This window comes from Castor canadensis, chromosome 14 (genome assembly GCF_047511655.1).
Source record: "Castor canadensis chromosome 14, mCasCan1.hap1v2, whole genome shotgun sequence".
Taxonomy (NCBI): domain Eukaryota; kingdom Metazoa; phylum Chordata; class Mammalia; order Rodentia; family Castoridae; genus Castor; species Castor canadensis.
The window spans coordinates 79190616-79213543 of record NC_133399.1 but is presented as its reverse complement, the minus strand read 5'-3'; the positions used below and the strand labels follow the sequence as shown (position 1 = coordinate 79213543).

General features: G+C 41.4%; 1 protein-coding gene across 7 annotated transcripts in view; it reads left to right on the top strand.

Annotated features, from left to right (window-relative positions):
• The window catches only part of Stox2 (storkhead box 2), a 200823-nt gene that overhangs the window by 66638 nt on the left and 111257 nt on the right, over positions 1-22928 (top strand). The window lies entirely within an intron of this gene.

Genomic DNA, 22928 nt, shown 5'->3' with positions numbered 1-22928 from the left:
CCTATGCTCGCTCTTCTGCCATGTATGTAATTGTCTAACAAAGTATTTTGTTAATAAGGTTTAGTGACATTTTTAGGAACACTAGAATCCCGGAAAGCAATGGATGATTGTGACTTTGAATGGTTTCTGTTCCATGGATGGGATGATGGAAGTCATGTGATCTTATTCAGGTTATTAGCAGTGTTGATAAAGTAGCAGAACCTACTCGGTGTCATGACCTGGTAAAGGTTGCACACATGCCCTTGGTAGCCTGGGGAACCCAGGACCTGCTAGTTAAACTAGAGCGAGGCGTGGAACATGGAGCACTGTGACCTACTGCTGAGGGGGAGCCAGAGGCTACTTAGTGCAGCAGTGCTGCTGTCTTCTTGACTCCTGACCTTGTGAAATGAGCAAGGGAGCTTCAGCTGCTCTCAGCAAAACCTCAGATGAGTAGAAATAAGGTGCTTGATTTAACTGAATTTGCTCATGTTAGAGTAAACTGTTTTGTTAGGATGAAACTCTTTTATTCAAAAAGAGAAGGACCAAGCTTCCGCTTCGTCCTCTGCTCTAGTCTATGAAAATATGTCATTAAGAAAGTATTGTGAAACTCTAAAGTTGATACAGGAAAGAGTAGGAAATACTCTGGAGTTAGTAGGTATAGGTAAGAACTTTCTCAACGAAACCCCAGCAGCACAGCAACTAAGAGATAGCATAGATAAATGGGACCTCATAAAACTAAAAAGCTTCTGTTCATCAAAAGAAATGGTCTCTAAACTGAAGAGAACACCCACAGAGTGGGAGAAAATATTTGCCAGCTACACATCAGACAAAGGACTGATAACCACAATATATAGGGAACTTTAAAAACTAAATTCTCCCAAAACTAATGAACCAATAAAGAAATGGGCAAGTGAACTAAACAGAACTTTCTCAAAAGAAGAAATTCAAATGGCCAGAAAACACATGAAAAAATGCTCACCATCTCTAGCAATAAAAGAAATGCAAATTAAAACCACGCTAAGATTCCACCTCACCCCTGTTAGAATAGCCATCATCAGCAACACCACCACCAACAGGTGTTGTCGAGGATGTGGGGAAAAAGGAACCCTCTTACACTGCTGGTGGGAATGTAAACTAGTACAACCACTCTGGAAAAAAATTTGGAGGCTACTTAAAAAGCTAGACATTGATCTACCATTTGATCCAGCAATACCACTCTTGGGGATATACCCAAAAGACTGTGACACAGGTTACTCCAAAGGCACCTGCACACCCATGTTTATTGCAGCACTGTTCACAATAGCCAAGTTATGGAAACAGCCAAGATGCCTCAGCACTGACGAATGGATTAAGAAAATGTGGTATCTATACACAGTGGAATTTTATGCAGCCATGAAGAAGAACGAAATGTTATCATTCGCTGGTAAATGGATGGAATTGGAGAACATTATTCTGAGTGAGGTTAGCCTGGCCCAAAAGACTAAAAATCGTATGTTCTCCCTCATATGTGGACATTAGATCAAGGGCAAACACAACAATGGCATTGGACTTTGAGCACATGATAAAAGCGAGAGCACACATGGTAGGGGTGAGGATAGGTAAGACACCTAAAAAATTAGCTAGCATTTGTTGCCCTTAACGCAGAGAAACTAAAGCAGATACCTTAAAGCAACTGAGGCCAATAGGAAAAGGGGAACAGGTACTAGAGAAAAGGTGAGATCAAAAAGAATTAACCTAGAAGGTAACACCCACGCACAGGAAATCAATGTGAGTCAATGCCCTGTATAGCTATCCTTATCTCAACCAGCAAAAACCCTTGTTCCTTCCTATTATTGCTTATACTCTCTCTACAACAAAATTAGAGATAAGGGCAAAATAGTTTCTGCTGGGTATTGAGGGGGTGGGAGGGAGAGGGAGGGGGCGGAGTGGGTGGTAAGGGAGGGTGTGGGGGTATGGGGGAGAAATGACCCAAGCCTTGTATGCACATATGAATAATAAAAGGAAAAAAAAAGAAAGCATTGTGAATATAACCTTGAACTCTTTTGGTTTATGTGTGTTTTGAGTGTTTCCCCAAGTTCGTTTGACTTGGCATTAATCCTCACAGTGAAATATGAGAATATCAGTCTGGGAGATTGAGATTATTTTCTGTAACTTTAAATAGGCAAATAAACACTGCTTATATACTTATTTTCTGTGTGAAGGTTATGGTTGGTGAAATGAAAAGCTCCCCAGGACTATAGGATGTAGGCTGTTTTCATTACACATGACAAACACAAGAAAACACAGCGTGCTATTTTAGAATGCAGTTTTGCTATCAAAAGTAAGAAAGTAGACAATAAAAAAATACAAACTATTACTTAACAATGCTGTCAGAGTTGTCAGATGGGTCTAGAAATGACTGTCACTGAAAGCTGTTCTGAATGCACGTCTCTGTCAGGACCACATATAAAGTGGCAGATAGAAAAAGCTATTTTCGTGATATTTTGAAGTTCTTTTTCTCAAAAAAAAATTGAAAGGAACCCCCTGGAAGGGTACAAGTTCTAATGTGTCATTTTTTCAAGTTGCTGGGCTGCATTTCCATCATTGGAGGTTATTTGTATTAATATATCTCCTTTCCACATGATTGCATAGCTTTGAAAATAAGAAGTGTTTTCATTCCTTAGATTAAATCAATAAGGGTGAAATTAGCCCTGCTAGAAAACTTAGGATTGTCACTTATCACACTATTAACTTGTCAGCTCAGAATTTACCTTTATTAATTTTGGCCTCACTAATTCCAAACTTTGTGATTATTTAGGTAAAGGTTTACTGTGTGAGAGTTAGGAAAGGCTTGCTAGGTTGAATAAATATGAGTAATCAGTGACTATTTATTTAGAGGTATTTAAGGAGTCTTTGGAAGTTCCTGTATGCTTAAAAATATTGATAAGCTATTTATAAATCATTTTTCTCAGTTAATTAGTAGACTGCTGGAGATGGTTTGCTTTTCTTTGTTTCTTTTTGTGATGTTTTCATTTCAGACTTTATTACACCAGGACCAAGGAATAGGCTTCTGATGAACAGGTATCATAAGATAGCATGTGGATCTTTCCCAAGGTTTGTTTAATGAGCTGATTTGGAACATCTCAGAACTCATAATCCCTTGGTGGAAAATGGGTGCAAACAGTGAATAAACTTTTAGATTGACCCATCAAGCTTTATTTCATTCTTTATGCAGCTGTGATAGCCTCCTGCTAACATCTCTTAACTGTAATCTGTTACATTGCCTGCTAGCACTAAAATGTTGTAGCTGTAAATGATGACAATGGCTTTGGTGGGCTGGCTTGGCACTTGTACCATCACTGTGACACCACATGCAAGTCTGTTCCGGGTTAAACTGCTTGGATCCTGAGAGTTTATCTGTGAGTAAATTACTGTTTTAGTATCTAAAAGCATTATTAAACCCTAATGACTTTTCTTTTCTGTCGTCAACTGTACCTTATATGCTTATTGTTTTTAACAGAATCAACTGCCAGTTGCATATTAATTTTCTCATAGTTTTAGTGATTTCATCCACATTAGGGATTATGTTGGTTTTTATACTGTGGACTACAATACAAATGACCATTTATGATATTATTTGTTGGGATACCGAATTCTACAACTGACCGTGCTTTATAAAACTTTAAGCCTGAGGGGACCTTGTACATATTTGAATTATAAGATTGTGTTAGTCAGTTTCCATCACTGTGACAACCCGAGAAAACCAACTTACAGGGAGAAGGATAGATTTATTTTGGTTCACAGTTTCAGAGGTTCATTCGGTCTGTGGTTGTTTGGCCCTGTCACTTTGGGCCTGTGGTGACACTGTATGTTATGGCAGGGAGCGGGTGGTAGACTTGCTGCTTGTGGTGGCCAGAAAGGAAAGAGACAAGAAGAAGGGGCCAGAGCACCTCTCAGTGGCCTAACTTCCTCCCTTTAGGCTCCTCCTTTTAAAGATTCCACCACCTCCAAATAGCACCACAGGCTGGTGACGAAACCTTCAACACATGGGCCATTGGGGATACTTATCCAAACCTTGAGGAAGACTGAGAGTAAAATATATTAGTAATGAAAGTCTTCATATTTAAAACTTTCTTTCGACGATTCTCTTAGCATTTTCATCCTTACATGCTCTTTCAAAGCCATAGTTATGAATTTCACTCATCACAGTGACCTTGGTAATAAAACCTCTCAGTTATTACTATCTTGAACATGGAACTGCTGGTTAATAGAACTGTTGCTAGAACTATCCTCTTAAGATATAAAAGTGTACTTTCTAAGAGCATTCTTTTCTTTTTCATTTTTGTAAACCCCATTTTGTAGAGTTTACTGAGTAGAAAAACGCAAGAGCATGAAGTCTTATACAAGTGTGTCCTGGAAGTTAAACTTTCAGACACCGGGAAATCGTGCAGAAATGACTGGATGGTTGCCTGAAATGATTTATGAGCATTTAATTTATTTGACTCCCGTATCTGTCTCAAGTGACATAGTAGTGCAGAGAGGGTTATTGTGGTGGTGGATTGTAGTAGACAATCTTTTTGTCTTTAATGGAAGCGATTCCCTGAAATCTCTTCAGGGAATAAGAATTCTTTGTCCATATCCTCTTCTTAGCCACCCTTCGGAAGACATGTTTTTTTTCTAGTGCATCTGATAGGTGTTTCCTGTTCTGTTTTCAAATCTTGCTAAACTTGAAAAAAGTTCTTGAACTTGAAAAGCATGCATCCTGATCTGCTTTCAGTACTAATGCCAGTGAGTAAAATTACACTAATTGCTTTTAACCTCTTAGTCACTTCAATTTTGGTATGAGAACATTGTAGCATTTGTGAACAGACTTTTGTGCCAGAAAAATAATATAAAACCATTGCTCAGAAAAATAGTGCCATCAGGAGCCATCAGCAGTGCACAACAATGGCACTTAATGACAATCAGAGGCCAACTTCTGCTGGCTGTATCTGACATTTTTTTTAAAGGAGCAGAACATATGAAGTTTATTTTATTATTATTTCTTTCTACTCTGTGTAAGTATTTTTACATCTGCTTGTGATTATTCTGCCTTGTAACTACCACCTCAGGCCCAGTTCTTTTTAGGAGAAAAATGAATTCCTTATGTAATAAGTTATAGTTTGGAAAATTTCTCTGACAGACCATGAGCTCTTCTTATGAAACATTCAATACAAGAAAAAAAAAGTGCAGCTATAATTCACTGCAGAAATAAGGGTTTGTAATAGAAAGACAGTGGTTCTTATGTATCCAAGTTAGTTACTTTTAGAAGGATGAAAATTTGTGCCTCCTATACTAATGTTATAATTTAATAAGAAGTATAGCACTATAAAAACAAACCAGTGAATGAACAAACAAATGAAAACCCTATCAGTGGATAAACTGTAACATGTCCCAAGACAGTATGGCATCAGGAGAGCCATTTGGAAGGACTTATTCCAAGATGACTTATATATTAGAAATTCGTTCAGTTCAGGATTCTATCAAAGCATACACTCTACAGGAAGTTACAGCCAGATTCCAGAGTAGGCACAAACTTTGCATGTTTAAAAATTTTAATACAAGAGAGAAATACAAAGGCTCTGTGTCAGAGACTAGAAATAGCCTATTTAATACTGATAACCAGAGTGGCTTCTTGCAGAGTGTGAGGTGGTGGTTTTTAAAGTTAGAAGCCAGGTATGTTGTAACCCAAGCAGTCTGACATAGCTGTTGCTGGGGAAGGCGTGTTGGTTTGTGCCAATGACTAAATAAACAAACAAGATACCTCACATAAATCGATTGCACTGATGCTCCCAACTCATTGGCCATCTGCTGATTGCTATTTGTTTTTAATCCTGTGTTTTCTCACCCTGCAGCATCTTACGCATGTGACACTTTGGAATTCAAATCTGCTGTAATGGAATCTTTGTGGTTCTGCTGTTTGCTTTTCGGTGAAAGTTTGAAACCTCACGTAGACCATAGAATCAATGATACAGTCAAAACACTTCCACAAAATCACATTCTGAGACTTGTGCATAAGCTGTGGATGTTATTTCTCAGATTTGCAAAGTGGTATTTGTTTTTCGGAAGCTGTCTTTTTAATAGAAAGATAGTCTTACATCTTTCCCCTGCGTGTCTCATCCTGTTAGGATGCTCTAATGTGTCTGTAAACTTTTTTATATTGTACACATAGGAAAATTTGGGGATTGTTGATTTCTTAGGATGTTCTGTGCTGGGTTTCTAAAAGGGTATTGAAGACTCCCTTGACAACTTTTGAAAAAGGTGACTGTGCTGATAGCACACTTTTCTCCTGGAACGTTGAGGTTTAGGGATTATTTTTATTTTTATTTATCTTAACTTTTGCAATGCTGGGGATCAAACCCAGGGCCTCAGGCATGCTAGGCAAGTGCTCTGCCCCTAAACTACACCCCCAGCCCAGGGACTGTTTTAACGGATACTGTGGGGAAAAGGTGCCACTCTTCATTGTCCTGCAGGTGCGTTGAAAGGAAAAGTGAGATGATGTGTGCTTGGAGTTCTTTGGAAGGAAGCTATTTAAATCACGCGTGTAATTCGTTTCATCACCATCATTGTTTGTGTTTCTCCTGCAAATTGGCCCAGAAGCTCCACGGTGAGGCACTGTGGTGGTGTGTACACTGCTGCCAGGGCTGCCCGACGAGAGTGGTGCTATTTTCCCAGAAGCATAAGTGCAGTGCCCTGCAGTGAGTGTGGAATGACATCTCACTTTGGAGAGCATCAATGAACTTCTCTCAAATTCAAGTCCCTGTGCTGCACAAGAAGAGCCCTCCCACTTGTCCAGGGGTTGATGTCTGAGAGCGTTTTGCTATGGCTCCCATGAAGCCAATGGTGAGTGGACGGTTGGCCATTCTGTCTTTCTAAGAGAACGGGATCTCAACTCAGGTGTAATTGGACCAATCTCCCATCAGATGCAGAAACTTGGAGGAGAAAGAAATGACATGAATGTGCACTGCAGTTTGAATTGTACCTCTAAAACTCATGTTGGAAGTTAATTGCTGTTGTGAGGATATAGTAAGAAATGGAACTGTGAAGAGGTGGATAGCTTATGAAGGCTCCCCCTGTAGATAATGTCTTTCTCTAGGCGGGGGCTACTGTGAAAGGGAGTTTTACCGCTTTCTGCTGTCTGTCTCCTCTTTCTCTCTCTGTGTTATTCTACTGTACTCACCCTTCCTGTGACGATGTGAGATGATGCAATGTCTACACAATGAGATGAAGTGAGGCAGTGTGACAGTGTTTGGCTACTGTTGACCTTCTTACTTGAACGCTAGTACTGGGATACTGTAACAGTTAGGCTGATACTCATGATGGCTATTGACTGACTGATAGGTTGGTAGCATATACAGTATGGTATATTGGACAAAGACATGATTCAAGTCCCAGGCAAGATGGAGTGGAAGGTGTGAGATCACATCATACTTTACAGAATGATGCACAGTTAAAAGCATAAATTTTTTTATTTCTGGAATTTTCCATTTAGTATTTTTGAACCATAGGCAACTGAAATGGCAGAAAGTGAAATCCTGGATAAAGGGGAACTCCTGTGTTTTGTTTTAGCAGCAAAAAAAGAAAGAAAGAGACTAAAACAATATTCTCGGCCTACGTTTGGACCTGTTGCTACAGTGATAGTTCCTTATCAGTGATATCGTGGGAAAGTCTTCATTCTTTAAAAGTAATCCCTTTGTAAGTGTTCTACTCCTCTCTTCAACTCTAGCCTCCCTGTAGTCAAAAGTGAATAAGCAAGGTCCTGTGTGTTTACTGTGTCTCAGAGAGGAGATGGTCATGTGGCCAGAGCTTAGACTTACAGAATTCTCTATAAGCAGCTGCAATCTCTGGTTCTCTCCTGGAGGCTCTGAGAGTCTCCAGAGGCCTGAAGATAATGAGTGAGCTTGTATCTCTTTGTTGACTATTTAAAAATGTGTGTATTATTCCAAACAATTGTATAGAACTCTTTCTAGTAGTGTTTGTTTCTTGATTTGCAGAGCTGTGCACATATCTATGCAGAAACTATATGTGTCTCTCCCTGTGTGGGTCCTACAGTTTTCCAGTGTCGTAGGATGTCTTTGGTTTCTGTGCTTTCTCAGGAGCAGAATCACACACATTGGAAGAGCTGCTATTCTTCACTGTCCTCAGACCTGGCTCTCTGCTGCCTCTTTCACTGGCCAATATTCTGTGCCAAGCAGTCACCAGCAAAGCCCATTGTTAGGAGCTGGGCAGAAACAGCTCCAGTTCTTCTTCTCATCCTTCCTCTCTTAAAAACATGGATGGCCCTTCCCTTCTTTCTTTCTTTCTTCCCTCCACTTCTAGGATTTAACCATAGGCAGTGGTAAATACCTTGGCCAGGGTTTTGGAGGCTGGGACAGAAGAGAAGAGGGCCTGTGGTTCTGTTTTCTCCTCTTTCTGGATAAGACTTCCCCAGAGGCAGAATCATGGAGCTCTGTTACCTGAAGCTGCTTGTCCAGCCTCTGCAGCCCTTTGTCCCCTACCTCCTTTACACTGCAGTGGTTGGGGCCTTGTTTGCAAAGTGTCAGAGAAATTTAGAGTAATTTACCCTAGCACATGTTCCCTTAAAAGAGGGGCGTGGACCTGGCTGAACTTAAAGCCTAGCTCTTGAGAGGCATGGAACTTTGCTTTTTTCAGTCTTACAAGAACACTTTAGATCCTGTTGTTCTAGAGGCTCTCCATCAGCTAAGAGCATTTTGCTGTTGCTCACCTTGACCCTCACAAGTTCCCCAAGAGGGGCAGATACCCCAGTGACTAGGTTCTGTTTCTTTGCTATACATGGTTCTTTGACAGAGACTGTTGTCTATTATTTAAACATAAGAGGAGACTCCCAGGCAGGCCAGTGCACTACCCCCCCATCCTGGCAAGGCTCCAAGGTCTTGGCAGCCTCCCAAGAGAGCCGGCAGAGCTGTGTGTGATGGTCTTCCCAAGAGTATGGGAAGGCTGGACCTAGTTTCCTTTGGGGAAAATGCCAGCTTTGGCCTAGAGTTCTGCTTGGCTCTCACCAGTGGGTAGATGACTAATAGGTTTCTTGGTATGTCTTGTTTATAGTATTAATAACTAGAAATGGAACTCCATCAGAGAGGGGATTTTTAAAAAATAAAAGTAGTTAGTCATGTAAAGTGGGATGGAAAGGAGAGGTTGCCATGTTCAAATGATTTGATCTACCCTGAAAGACCTTACCTGTGCAAAGGCCGCAACTTCCAGCTGCCTGCTGAGCTCTTTGTAATGCTCACTGTGCTATCAGAGACCCCCAGCCTCCGCTTCGCTCTGCAGACAAGCTCTGTGGCCTTTGGTACATCATTTCACCCACTCTCTTGTCTGCCATATGAGTGGGGTGGGTCACAGGTTGACAGATAGGTAATATGAAATAAGTGAAGTGAGTCACAAGGGCATTCGTTCCTATTGTTTCTTGAAACACATGGCCCTCTGGGTATTACTGTGACATGGGAATTGAGACGTGTATTTCTAGTGTGAGTAAAGTTTGTAGCAGTGTGTATACCATGATGCATGGTCACTGCCATGTAGCCTCTGTGTTGAGGAAAGTTATGGTTTGAACATGAAGTGTGTCCACAGGCTCATGTGGTCCCCAACTAGTGGCTGTACTTTGGGATGTGTTGGAAATATTAGGAGGTGGAGCCTAACTGGAGGGAGTAGATCACTGGGTGTACCCTTCGGTCTATAGCTTGCTGCTGCCTCCTGCTATAGCTCTTTCTCTGCTTCCTGGCTGCCATGATGTGAACTGCTGTAATCTACCATGCCCTGTCTTTCCTGATGGACCGATCTCTTTAAAACTGGGAGCCAAAATAAATCTTTCCCCCTTTTAAGTTGTTTATGTTAGGCATTCTGTCACAGTGACAACAAGCATGGATTGGGGAGGATCCAGGAGAAGGTGTGACCCATCTATAAGGCAACTACTCAACTTCAACCTTCATTCAGGGGGAAAAAGGCCCATGCTGTGATTTCTGTAAAAACTGCCCAATTCCTCCCTCCCTCCCTTCCTTGCTTCCTTCCTTCCTTCCCACTTTCTTTTTCTTGTTTGTGGTACTAGGATTTGAACTCAGGGGCTTGTACTTACTATGCAAGCACTCTGTCACTTGTGCCACACTCCCAGCCAAAAACTGCTCAATTTCTAAAAGCACTCTAAGAACTAAAACTTAAAACTTACATGTAGGCAGAATTTGACTAATTTTCTGTCTTTGACACTTTCTTTTAGCTTAAAAGTGCTGTTAGTTTCTGATTTTCATAACCACTTGAACTAGAATCTACTATGCAAAATTGACCACTAAATCAATATCTTCTGCGAACTTGAGAGAAGCCATGAATCTTTTAACAAGATCCCACACATTTTAGGAAAGATCCTGCTAAATGTTTTGGAGTTGGGAAAGTATGAATACTTGCTGATATGTTAGCATGTATCCAGTCTTCAGAGTAATTCACTAAGTAAAAGAATGAATGAGTCAGAATATATGAAGATTGATTTAGGTGATGGGAGAGAATCAGGTCCATGACTTTGTTGAAAGGTTGTTTTGCATTCTCTGTCTGTTTTTTTCTCTCTTTTTTTGTGGTACCTGGGTTTGAACTCAGGACCTCACACTTACTAGGCAGGTGCTCTACCACTTGAGCCACTCTGCCAGTCCCTGCACTCTCTTAATGATAGGATAGAGGCATGCAAGCTTTAAGCTTCTGATTGAGGTTAAAGGGTCATTAACTTTATTAAGAATTTTAACTACCTACCCAATGGCACATTTTCACGCAATTTATCTGAAGTCCTGAGAGTCATACTCTGAGGTAAGAATGATTGCTTGAATTCTTTTAGATTCAGGAAACTGATTTACAGAAGGTTTAAGTCACCATTCAAGGCCACTGTTTGGTAAGATTTGCACACAAGAGAGATAGATTCCCAGAAGAACTGTTCAGTTCAAACTTCACTTGACAAACTTCACCATAACTTGGTCTTGCTGAAGACAGTTTTAGATTTAATTGAACTTGCCTGGTAAAGGTGTCACTGGTAGAATTTCCAAGAATGGGAAGGACCAAAGTGCATTCCTTCTATTGCTGCTCCAAGTTTGTTCATTTTGTTTTGTTCTTGGTTGTTTTTCTTTTTCTTTCTTTCTTTGAAACAACTATTTCATAGATCTTCAATAGTGGGTTTGCCCAATAAAAAGTGAGAGCAGCTACAAAATAAGGAAGATTTGTCACTTCATAAGAACCAGTGATTCTGTTTTAACAGTTGTTTCCTGCATTTAATCCAGGAAGTTGGTTCCTGATTTTGATTTTGAATTAGAAATGCAGACAATAGCAAATTGGGAACATACATGCAAGTCTTGGTGTTGAAAGAAAATTGAAGGAGTGTGAATTTAAAAAGCGTGCTCATTGTGCACCTTTTAGGAAAAATGTCCCTCTGTAACTGCCTCATCAATTTAGCGTTTGACATTTCAAAGCATTTTGAAGGACTCTGCCTTCTCAAGAGTCACCGAAGATTTTAGCTGTTGTCATCATTAGACATCAAAGCAGAAACTCTGGGCTATTTTAATACCAAGGCTTTTAATCCTAACTTTTGTATTGAGATTAGGAGCACAAAACCCAGCCAGCAAGGGGTGAGCTGAGGTTTTTTTTTTTTTTCTTTTTTGTTTTGTTTTTCTTTCCCTCAGAGAATTACAATGAAAGCTCTACTTTCTAGAATTGTTCTTTACTCATTGATAGATTTTTTTTTTTGAGATGAAATCTACACAATGGTGTCTGTCATTTAAAAAAAAATAACTGCAGTCATGAAAGGACTTGGCACTTACAGATCAACTTCATGTGCTCACAGCCTGTTTCCATAAAAGATACAGAACCATAAAGCACTCCCAAATTCTGTTCCATGTGCCATTATTTTAGTGTATTAAGGGTAGATGTGCGTGTGGGGTGAAGGGGGTCAGTGTAAATTAGCTGTAATGAGCTCCAGCAGCCTCGGGCCATCTTTGCTTTGCTAAGGAAACTTCCTGAGATAGTCACCTTCCATTCTTCCTCGCCAACTCATTCTTCCTCACCTTTGTGGACCTTACACACACGGCTCCCACACCTGTCTCCTCTCAGCCAGTACGTCACACGTGCGTGTATTCGCGTGATGTCCTACAGAACAAACACTCCCCAGGGGCTTCCCCTGGCTCTGTGCTAGCATCACTCCCTCAGTGGGTGGTTTCTCAAGTACTTGAACATCTTGGAGAAGTTCAGAATGTGACAGGACAGTGGTGTGTAGTTAATGCAGCTATCCTCTGGTACAGGGGAGTGGTATCATTTGGGAGATACCAAAATCCAGGGATGCACATGTCTCCTGTGTTAAATGCACAGTATTTGCAGATAACCTATGGGCAGTTTCCTTTTATACTTTAAACAATCTCTATGTCACTTTTGTCACTTAATACAATGTAATTGCCACGTAAATTGTACTTATTGTAGTAGTCAGGTTATTGTGGCTATGACAAAATACAGAGAAAAGACAACTTCAAGGAGAAAAGGTTTATTTTGGCTCATTGTTTTAGTCCATGCTGGCTGGCTCAATTTTTGGATCTACTAGCTGTGGGCCATGCCTTCAACACATGAGAGTCTTTTGGAAGACATTTGATATCCAAAACTTATATTTTTTAGGGACTAATGACAAGAAAAATTCTGTATGTTCAGTACAGATACAATTTTTTTTTTGTTTCTTGGATTTTTTCAATTTGACATCCGAGAGCCAACTCTAATGTTCTCCTCTAACATCAACTGAGGTTAGTAAGGTTTATGTAGCCACAGATTAAGGAGCGATACATCTCACTTGTATCATCTGTCGTTTCCTAGCGGAGAGTTGTGAGAATTATCTTCTAGGAAGAATCTGGAGTACAGTTTTGGCAGTTAGGAGTGGAACAGTTGATTTGCTGCTGATTAGCTGTGGGAATGGTTAGTGGGAACTGTATGGATGGCTTCAGAGGTGGCTTATGGGACCAGAGCAGGATGGCAAATAAAGGGAACAGGAGTGACGTATACTTGAGAAGAGGGGAGGGGCATTCATGGGGGGTTGGAGAAATGATGGAATGATATGGTTAAAGTAGCACTGAACTGGAGTCAAAAAGCCAGGGCTTAGGCCACTTTGTGCTGCGCTCTGGCTGCAATGCCCCGAGAAAGTCATTCTGTGCCTTAGTTTCTTTGTCATGCAGTGTGAGTGTAGGAGCAGATGGACTTGAAAGTCGTCGTCTTTTTTTTTTTTTTTTTCCTTTTTAGTCATCAGACTATTTGATCCTAATGTAAACTATCCAGGCATAAACTAAAACAATGAACAAACCAACAAATTTAACCAACCAAAAGTCTTCGAGTGGAGGATGAAGACATTGTGTTAATTTTACAGAGCAATTGAAAGATGTTAGAATTTAGGAAAGAGAATGTCACAGCCAGACTGGGGACAAAGATACTGTTTTTTCACTTACATTAAATATGCTCAGAAAGAGTATGTGTGGATGCCGGAAAATTGGGAGAAATGGGCCTGAACTGTGTAGGTTAGAATTAACTTGGAGCCTGTGTCCGACAAAATGAGAGATGGGGAGAGAAGGATGAATTCAGAAAAGATTGTGATAATTCTGCTGTTTTTCTCCTTTTAAAATTTAACAACTAACCTGTTAAATTTAAACATGAGAGACAACATTGTGGGGGGGTCATAGTTTTGACGGTTTGATAGCTAATTTTTGAAAAGGGTTTAGTGCTTTTTTTCCACCTATGTACAGACCTTTAGAAGTTTTTTTTCTTTTAAAGGATAGCATGCTATGGCTGATGATTTAAAATTTAGACCATTCTGCTGCTGACTGTTGTCTCATTGGTTGGTTATTCATGCCATATCAAGTGAAGAAATGATGGTGAAAGCCTCCATCTACAACAAACAAGACTAGAGTGGTTGAGATCTCTTCAAGATCCTTTCTTCCCTCAATGAAACTAAAGTAAATTGTCTTTTCTAAGTTCCAAGGACTGATGAAATTTCCCATAATCCCAGAGAGTGTCAGAAAAGAAATACAATGCCAGCGTTAAGAGGGCAAGAAAATCTGAGGCCCAATCTTGGAGAACAGAAGAGGTTTGGCTATTTGGTTAGTGAATTGGAAGGATGTTACTATGGCACATTTTAGGTACTTAAGTGTTTGTTAAATGGCTAAATGCATTTTTAAAAAAATTATCATGTACCATTATCAAGGGAACATTGACAAATCTGGTAAAAATATTGAAATCCCTGTTTAAGGTGATATTTAGGCAGACATACACAGGAAGAGCAGACTTCCTATGCTCAGTTTTGTTATCCTCATTCCCACTGCAGCCTTTTCATACCATGATTTAAACCTCTCATCTGACTTAATACTCTTTGGGACACTTGAGCCATATCTGTGTAGCTCTGTAACACCAAGAGAAAAGAATTGTAGATCAGGACATCACTGGACATTATTCTAGGAGTGGAACTTAATCTGAGTCAACAACGTGAAAAATAATTTAGTTTGACTGGTTTGAACTTGAGCTGACCTGGAGCGGAATTAATTACATGTAACGAGGGGGTCCCATCTAAAGTTCCACATGCTTTGTGACCAAGGGGGCTATGTGAGAAGTATGGATAAGTGACAGCTATTAGCACTTCAGGTCTAATGTGCCTAAATGCCTAAATACACAAATACACAGCACATTGTGCTGGAAAACCACAGGCAAAATGTTTGTTCTAAAACAGATTAGGCCTGTTTTTTTCTTTTTTTTTTTGTAAATGAGGGCTCCCCAAGTGGAATTTGAGAAATTGAATCCTTCAAATGAAATTCCATTCCCTTGATTCCAGTTAGACCCTTCCCTGTTTTTCTGTCTGTGGATTTTCTGTTAATTGACCCTTTGACTCAGAATACACATTGCTCTCCATGGGTCCCTGAGTGTTGAATTCCCCTTTTTGAAGCAATTATAAAAGAGAAAACAGGGCACTTCCCAGACGTAAAACTGTTTCTCATTTCTTAGGGAGGGAGGTCAGTTAGTCTTGGGGATACTGTAAGAATTTAATGAAACCTAATTCAATTAAATTGTATCACCTCATTCCATCTTATCTGGAGTATAGCTGCTGCATAAAGAGAAACAAAGACAAGACTTTGGTCAGTGTCAGAAAACTCTCCTTCTTCCAACATTTAGGTGTGGTGCTTAATTTTTGTAGTTGAACAAATGAACTGCAGCTGTATGCTTGGATTGCACTTAAACTGCTTGTCTGACCTATTTTTTTTTTTTTTTTGCTTATATTTAGTGGGCTTCATATTTCACTGAATCTCATAGCTGTAGAAGATTTTAGAGAACTTCTGGTCCAGTCACTCATTGTATATAATGAAACAATGAAGACCACAGAGGCTAAAAGACATGCTAAGACATGGCAAAGCCAAGGCAAGAACCCCAGTTTCCTAACCCCTGGTCTGGTGTTTTTGGTAACTTATTTCTGAATAGGATATAGTGATATCTTTTCACCTCTGTCCACACTCTAAGAGGAAAATTTCCCAAGAAATGCATGTTAGTGTTGAAGATCTAACATTTAGATCATTTGGTCTAGCTATTACTTTTTTTTTTCTTTTTTATTGTGCTCAGTTGCTAACACACACAAAAGTAGAGAGAATAGAAAAACAAACCCAAGAGCCAACTTTAAGAGTTTTCAATTTATGGCTTGTCTTGTTTCATCTGCATTGTCATCTACTTCCCACTCTCCCAAGTATTTTCAGTGAACTCACATACCATAATATTTGATACGTATCTCCAAAAGATAGACACTTAAAAAATAACCACAATACTATTAGCTCAATAACCCAAATAAATTAGTAGTAATTCAGAAATGTTATAAACTATCTTGTCCTCATTATTTTTCATCTATTTTGAATATTCTGTCATTATTTTCAAGTATGTTTTCTCTTTTAAGGGAGAAGCAAGGTCTGTTAAGAATGGTATTTTAGGTCAGTGGAAAGAGGAGTGTTGGAAAGGACTCTGTCACTGATAAAATAAACCATGACTTTATAATTATTGAGGGATTTACTGGATATTCACTTAATTTTGGAGTGTTTTAATTCTTTCAATAAACTTACCATTTTTAATACGATGTTTTCCTAAGACACTGTAGCTATTCCTTTTGTGTCTTTTAATGTTGTTGAAATAATCAGTTTAAAGAAAGGGAGAAAGCTGTGGTTACTTCTGCTGGCAGGTCCTTAACTGACTTTTTCTAGGAGAGCACCTTATCTGTCTCCCAGAGCCCAGTAAAGTAGTACGAAGGATAATGCATTTTAAGTATAGAGTCAAGTTCCATTCACTATAAACTATATACAGTGAAGCATTTTAGGGTAGACTTTTTGATCCTTTGGGGGCCATGGTTTGTTATGCGTTTCTCATTCCTTCTACTTCTTTCCAGTTTCTTCTTGGAAGCCAAGAGCAGGTTGTGAATGAATGTCAAACCATCAGGACCTTGAGACTGGGATGGAGTTTGGCATTGCTGAGTATAGTGGGCAAAGCCAGCACTCCTCACCAGTCTGTCTATTTAACAAGAAAGCTACACATTTTGTCAAGGTGGCTGAAAGAAGAAAAGAACCAGCTGCTGTGAGACTTGACCAGCCATGGGCAGCTTGTTTGCTGGACCACTGTGTCCCAGTCATCAGCCACATGGATGTGAACAGTGGAGACAAGAGAGGTGTGATCAGAAACTAGGCCGTGACTCTGTAGGTCAGACTGAATTCCAGGCAGAACCCAAACCAGGGCACTGTGGTAATTTGGGGGCACAGATCCACCTTGAAATTTGCTAAACAACTTTTCCTCCCACCCCCCCCATCAACAGTCATCATCATCCCTCCCCCGTTTCTGAATCTGGAAAAAGTCCCTTATTGTTGATGTGTTTCTCTTTTTTCTCTGTCACTGACTTTAGCTGGGCCAAGAAGAAAAAGTGTTTCAGGAAAGGAAGAAGGGATCACATGGGCTGACAAATCCTATCCATAGTTGGAACAGCTGTTTTGCGGCTAGGCATGAACCCTTGTCAGGCCTGCATTTTGTGGTCTTCGCCCCTGCTGTGGTCTCTGTGCCATGTTGAGTTACGATGATCCCAGCCCTGTGCAGGGAGACAAATGAGACTCCTGCCTCTCAGGAGTGCCCTAGGCCAGCTGTCTCATGTTGGCTTTGTTAGTGGTGCAGATGAAGAAGGAGGAAACACCTCAACTTCTGGAAGCCAAACAATGTGGACGTCCAGCCTGATGGATGGTCACATTTCTCTATCTTCCTTTCTCTATAGTCCATTTATCCTAGGATCTGCTCTTAACTCAGTTGCTGTTTAGCACTCTCACTATGGCAGTTGTAGGGACGCCTTCTTTAAAAATGTTATGTGTTCTGAATTCATTTGTTATAGTCAGCCAGTGGCCAAATATCTAAGACCTTTTGCTCCCCTTTTAATTATGTTTGCAGAGAAAAATGCTTTCAGAGTTCCAAGTCAACAGGTGTCTTCTCAGCCTCTCCTCTGAAATGCTGGCCAGAGGGTGGAAACCCTTTCCTAACTCTAGCCCATGTGTCCCCAGAGATTGGGGCCCAAGTGACAGAATGGACAGAGGGGATTCTGGAAAAGAATGAGGAGCAGGGAAGCACAGGCAGAGATCCTAGAAGCTGTGAAGGTGAGAGGGCTCGCAAGGGACTTTCAGATGGTTGTCAGATGTTGAAGACAGATGCAAGGTTGTTGCAAAACAGAAGGGATGGAGAAGACAGGCATCCTTGCAGATGAGTGTTTTAGGGTCTTGGACTTATGACTGCTTTGTAAATGGAATGTTTGTATTGGAGAATGACTTTGATTTTCCCTTAATACAGACTTTGAGAGTAAGTCCAGCCTACATGGCTGGGAGTCCACTGGGGACATTTTGTTGACGAAGAGAAGCGGAAGAGAGCTCATATTTGAGCAGGTGTGTACATGGCTCTGGGTGTTGCTACAGCTCTTCCAAGGTGCAGAATGAAGAGAGAGCCAGCCTGGAATTAGGTAAGCATTAGCATAGGAAAGAAGAAGCAAGAACTAGGTCCTTTTCTTCTAACCAACTTTCTCTCAAATGCCTTTTTCCCTCTGGGCAGTACTGCTCTAAGCACTGATATTCTACCAGTTGAACCTCCAACAAACAACCCTAAGTGACAACTCTGCCCAACCCCACCTTTCTTCTGTTCCTCCCTTCTTCCTACAAAACAATCATGCTGGGTTCCGAAAAGATGTGTTCCTATCTGTGTTGAGTTACTTTCCATGGCCGATCAACCCAAGGTCACTAAATGCAATTATGCAGACCTGCCTGTGACAAGGGTGTCCTGAGAGGACACCATTCATGTCAGAGACATTATTGATTGCCACAGTCATTGTCACAGTTGTTGGAGAGATGAAGTAATGTGCCCTTATAAAGGAAAATCTTTTCTTTCCCTAATTGTTACAAAGGTTCCATACGACCTGCTGGAGTCCCTGAATCTGCCTTCCCCTCCATGGATCTAACTGACTAGTGATTGAACATGAACTAGTTGTTCACAGGCATCCTGCTGAGAACCTCACATCCACGTTCATACTGAGTCACACATTAGGAGAGGGCTGTTTTTCCCATTTGACTGTGGAGGGAATGATGGCTTAGCAGAAATTTTTACTTTGCCCAAGGTTTTGCATCTAATAAGTGTTAGAGCTAGGATGTACTTCTATGTTCCAAAGCTATGCTTTTATTTTTTTAATACTGCAGAACAGCAGCAAGTATCTGAGGTCTATCTGTATTCTTCTACCCCATGGAAGATCTCCATTTTTCACTTTTTCTCCAGACTGAACTTCAGTTTTCAAAGAATGAAAGTTTAAGGCACTAAGCAAGCATCCCTTTAGCCCTGCCCCCCAAAGAATACTAGTATAAGGCAAGCATGCCTCATCTGAAATGCTTGGGACCAGATATAGTTTGGATTTTAGATTCTTTTTTGATTTTAGCATATTCATGTATCTCCTATGTCATGAGGTGTCTTGGGGATAGGACCCACGTCTAAAATGAAATTGATTCATCTTTCATATACACCTTACAATGCATAGCCTGAAGATAATTTTACGCAATATTTTAAGTAACTGTGTGAATGACACACAGTTTCAAAGTAATTGTCTACTTCTAGAGTCATGTTGGCACTCAAAAAACTTTTGGATTTTGGAGCATTTCAGATTTTCAGGTGCTTCGTCTTTCCCAGGTCCTGTTCTAAGTAGTTCACATGTGGTAACCCATGTGAGCCTCCAGTAGTCCTGAGACCTTCACTCTCACCTCCATTTAACAGGTGAGGAAATTGAGGCCTAGGGAACATGGCCCAGCTATTCAATGGCCCAGTACATTTGACCTGGGAAGTCTGGCTCCAGAAACCCCATCCACTACCTTCCTGGCCTGCCACCTGGATCCTAGTACCGTGAACCCCACGCAGTTTCCCTCTGGCTTGAAGGAGCCCTGAGGAGGGGGCTTCTTGGGGTCTGACTGCAGGCACTGAGATAGGGCAGCTTAATTGGGGTGAGGATGCATTCCCTTGCCTGATGTTTGCTAATCCCATGGTTACTTCTTATTCTGACTTGCTTACTTCTGGGCCCTGGGGCTTGGCAAGCAAGAGTGGGAGATTCACACGGCTGCACAGGAATGAGACAGACTCTTGCTCCTGTTAACGAGCATTAAACATCTTGAGTGCTGCTTTCCCCCCACTCCCTGCCATCCCCCCACTCCATCTTTTGGACAGCGTTCAAACTATGTGGTTATGCCAGTGGCCATGGGCAGAGCTGCTTTACTGCTGTTCCTTGCACTCATTTGGCTTTGTGCAAGGAAAGGGGAAAATGCCTCTCCCAGTACAGATACCAAGTTGACTTCCCATGCAAGAAAAGTTCAGGTTTACCAAAAGGGAAGTTTAGCTTTTGTAAACCTCCAAAGAAATACTTGATGCTTGGTTTAGTTTCTTTGCTTAATGAATCTAGCTTTAGTTTTGGAGTTTGAAAACATTAAAGGATTGTCTTCTACAGTGCCATTATAGTTTAAATTGTGTGCCCCACAATTCATAAATTAATGTCCTAAACCCTGGCGGCTCTGACACGGGATTGTTGCAGATGTAATTAGTTAAGTTGAGGTCATACGGGAGTAGGGTGGCTCCTGATCTGATATGACTGGTACCCTTATACAAGGGAAACTTGGACACAGATATGCACCCAGGATGATACGACGTGAAGACAAGGGTGAGAAAGCAGAAGCCAAGGAGCCCCAGAAATTGCCAGCAGCCTCCAGAAGCCAGGAACAAGGCAGGGGGCAGATTCTTCCTTATGGTCCTCAGAAGGAATCAACCCTGTTGACACCTTGATCTTGAACTACGCTTTCTGTGGTTAAAGCCATCCAGTTTGTGTTTTTTGTTCTAGCAGCTCTAGCAAACTAATAGAAATACCTTGAACAAACAGAACAGTAAAAACAAAAAATTCAGTTGGCCAAGTTTGACGGCCTTGAGCCCACTGTGAAGGTGCACTTTCCTTTTTTCTTTTTTGGCAGTAGTGGGGTTTGAACTTAGGACTTTGCTCTTGCTAGGCAAGTACTCTACTGCTTCAGCCACTCCTTCAGCTCTTTCTGCTTTGGTTATTTTGGAGATAGGGTCTTGCTTTTTGCAAGACCCCTGTCCTCTGCTGGTGTACACTATTCTGTTGAGATGGGGTCTTGTGAACTTTTTTTTGCCCAGGCTGACCTTGAACTGCAGTCCTTCAAAATCACAGCCTCCCATGTAGGTTGGGATGATAAACATGTGCCACTTCACCCAGCTATTGGTTGAGCCAGAGTTCTGCTTTTTGTCTGGGCTTGCCTTGAACTGTGATCCTCCTGATCTCTGCCTTCCAAATAGCTAGGAGTACAGGTATGAGATATCAGTGCCCAGCAGTCTTGCCTTCCCTCCCTCCCTCCCTCCCTCCCTCCTTCCCTCCCTTCCCCCCTCCCTCCCTCCCTTCCTCCCTCCCTTCCCTCCCCCCTCCCTCCCTTCCCCCTTCCTCCCTTCTTCCCTTCCTCCCTCCCTCCCTCTCCCTCCCTCCCTTTCCTCCTTCCTTCCTCTCTTCCTCCCTCCTTCTCTTCCTCTGTCCCTCTCTTCTTCCCTTTCTCTCCTTACTTACTGGACCCTGGCCCTGAAAGAATGCTGGCTGGGGAGCTGTGGAGTTTGCAGGGGCACCTGCAGGTCAGTCTGGCATGCCCTGCTTCTCTCTACACCCGCTTTCCATGGGGCTGTAGAGCCTTTCCGTAGGCTCCAAGTCTCAGGGACCGACTTCTCTCAGCCCAATCGCTGTCTGTTTCCCCGCCTTGACCTTAAAATCCCACTTTGTTAAAAACATGCTGAGTGCTTCCTTCCAGCTTTCCTAGTCTGGAAGTGAAATTGCCACCCCTCTCTCACAGAAGACACTCCATTCTACTTTTTTATCTATCTCCACTCTTAGCATCACGAGTGTCTTTACCCTTTGGCTGTGTAGTTAGATAGCATTATCCTGGGCCTGTCCTATTATGTCCTGTTATGTCAAGTTGGAGTTGAGGTAGGACCAAGGAAGCCAAGGAGTGCAGCAGGCCAAGGTTGGGAGTGGCAGGAGGCACCAACAGGGCTTGAAGCATGCCAAGGACACAGACCACGTGAGAAACACAAGTCAGCACATCACAAGAGTGGGACATGTGACCAAGATTCAAAGACCTAGGAGAAGAGCAAAAACCAAGCAGGACTGAAAATACAGACCTGGAATCAATGGGAGTGTATGCTGTGTAGACAGTCTCTCTGGACGGTGTCTTGGGGTGAGTGAGTGTGACAGGCAGATTGGGTAGGACTTGGAGACCTTACTTCTTAGGAAGTACAGAGGGAGATCCGGGAACCATGCCATTGTGCCAGGTTACATGAAAATCTCTTGAATTTAAGGACCTACTCTATGGAAGTCTTTGAGTGTTGTACTTTCTACAACAAAATGCTTTATTGACAGTAACAATTCTCTCTAAAATTCTTATGAGTTTTCTCTTTGGAACCCTGACGTCTTCCAAGTGTGCTGTGTATTGGAAGGAAGCAGAGAGCTATGCTGACCTGGGAAAGGTGCCCCGTACCCCAACCACCCCCAGAATTGCTGGCTTGGTAGCTGTGCTGGGTAACTGCAACTAGGAGGGGTTTGTGCATAGGTGGAGGATCCAGACTTTAATGTGGGGGACACGGGAACAGCAGGGCATGTCATTTGTTGAGTGTGTTCTACTGCATTGTGGTCCTTTTTCCCCTTGCAGACACCAAAGTAGAGCCAGGTTCCTACCTCTATTTTTCTTTCAGGGAAATCAAACAAGTTTTTCTCCCAGAATAAGACTTTAACTATTCTTCAAGTAAATATTCAGTGAAAAATCCTTGACCTCAATAGGTTTTACCCCATTTTCTCATATTTTTAAATAGAAGGGGAGATGAAAAGCACTATAGCTACATTTACCGATGGTTTCCTGTGTGTCAGACAAGAGATTTACATATATTATGTTATTTAAACTTACCATTTATAAATTTTAAAGATGAAAAGACTGAGACAGAGGTGAAGAAATGTGTCCAGAGTCACAGATCTAATGAAAGACAGCCAGCACTAAAACTGAAATGTGACTTCCGATTCTTTGCTAAGCATTGAACTGGCATAGACAACTGTCCAACTTAGGAATTCCCAGTTCCCAAACATTTTTTTTTCTTCACTATGCCTTTTGTTCCAGAGTAAAATCTTATTGTGTCAACTGCATAAAATCACTGTCTATTAACCTTTCACGTTTTAGCTGCTGAGGTGGTGGTAGTGTGTGACAATAGTCTGTAATGATACATCAAAGCAAACTGGATGTTCTTCTCACACATACTTAGGACATATTTAGCATCTCACCCAAGGTGGTTTTTTTCATGGTACAGGG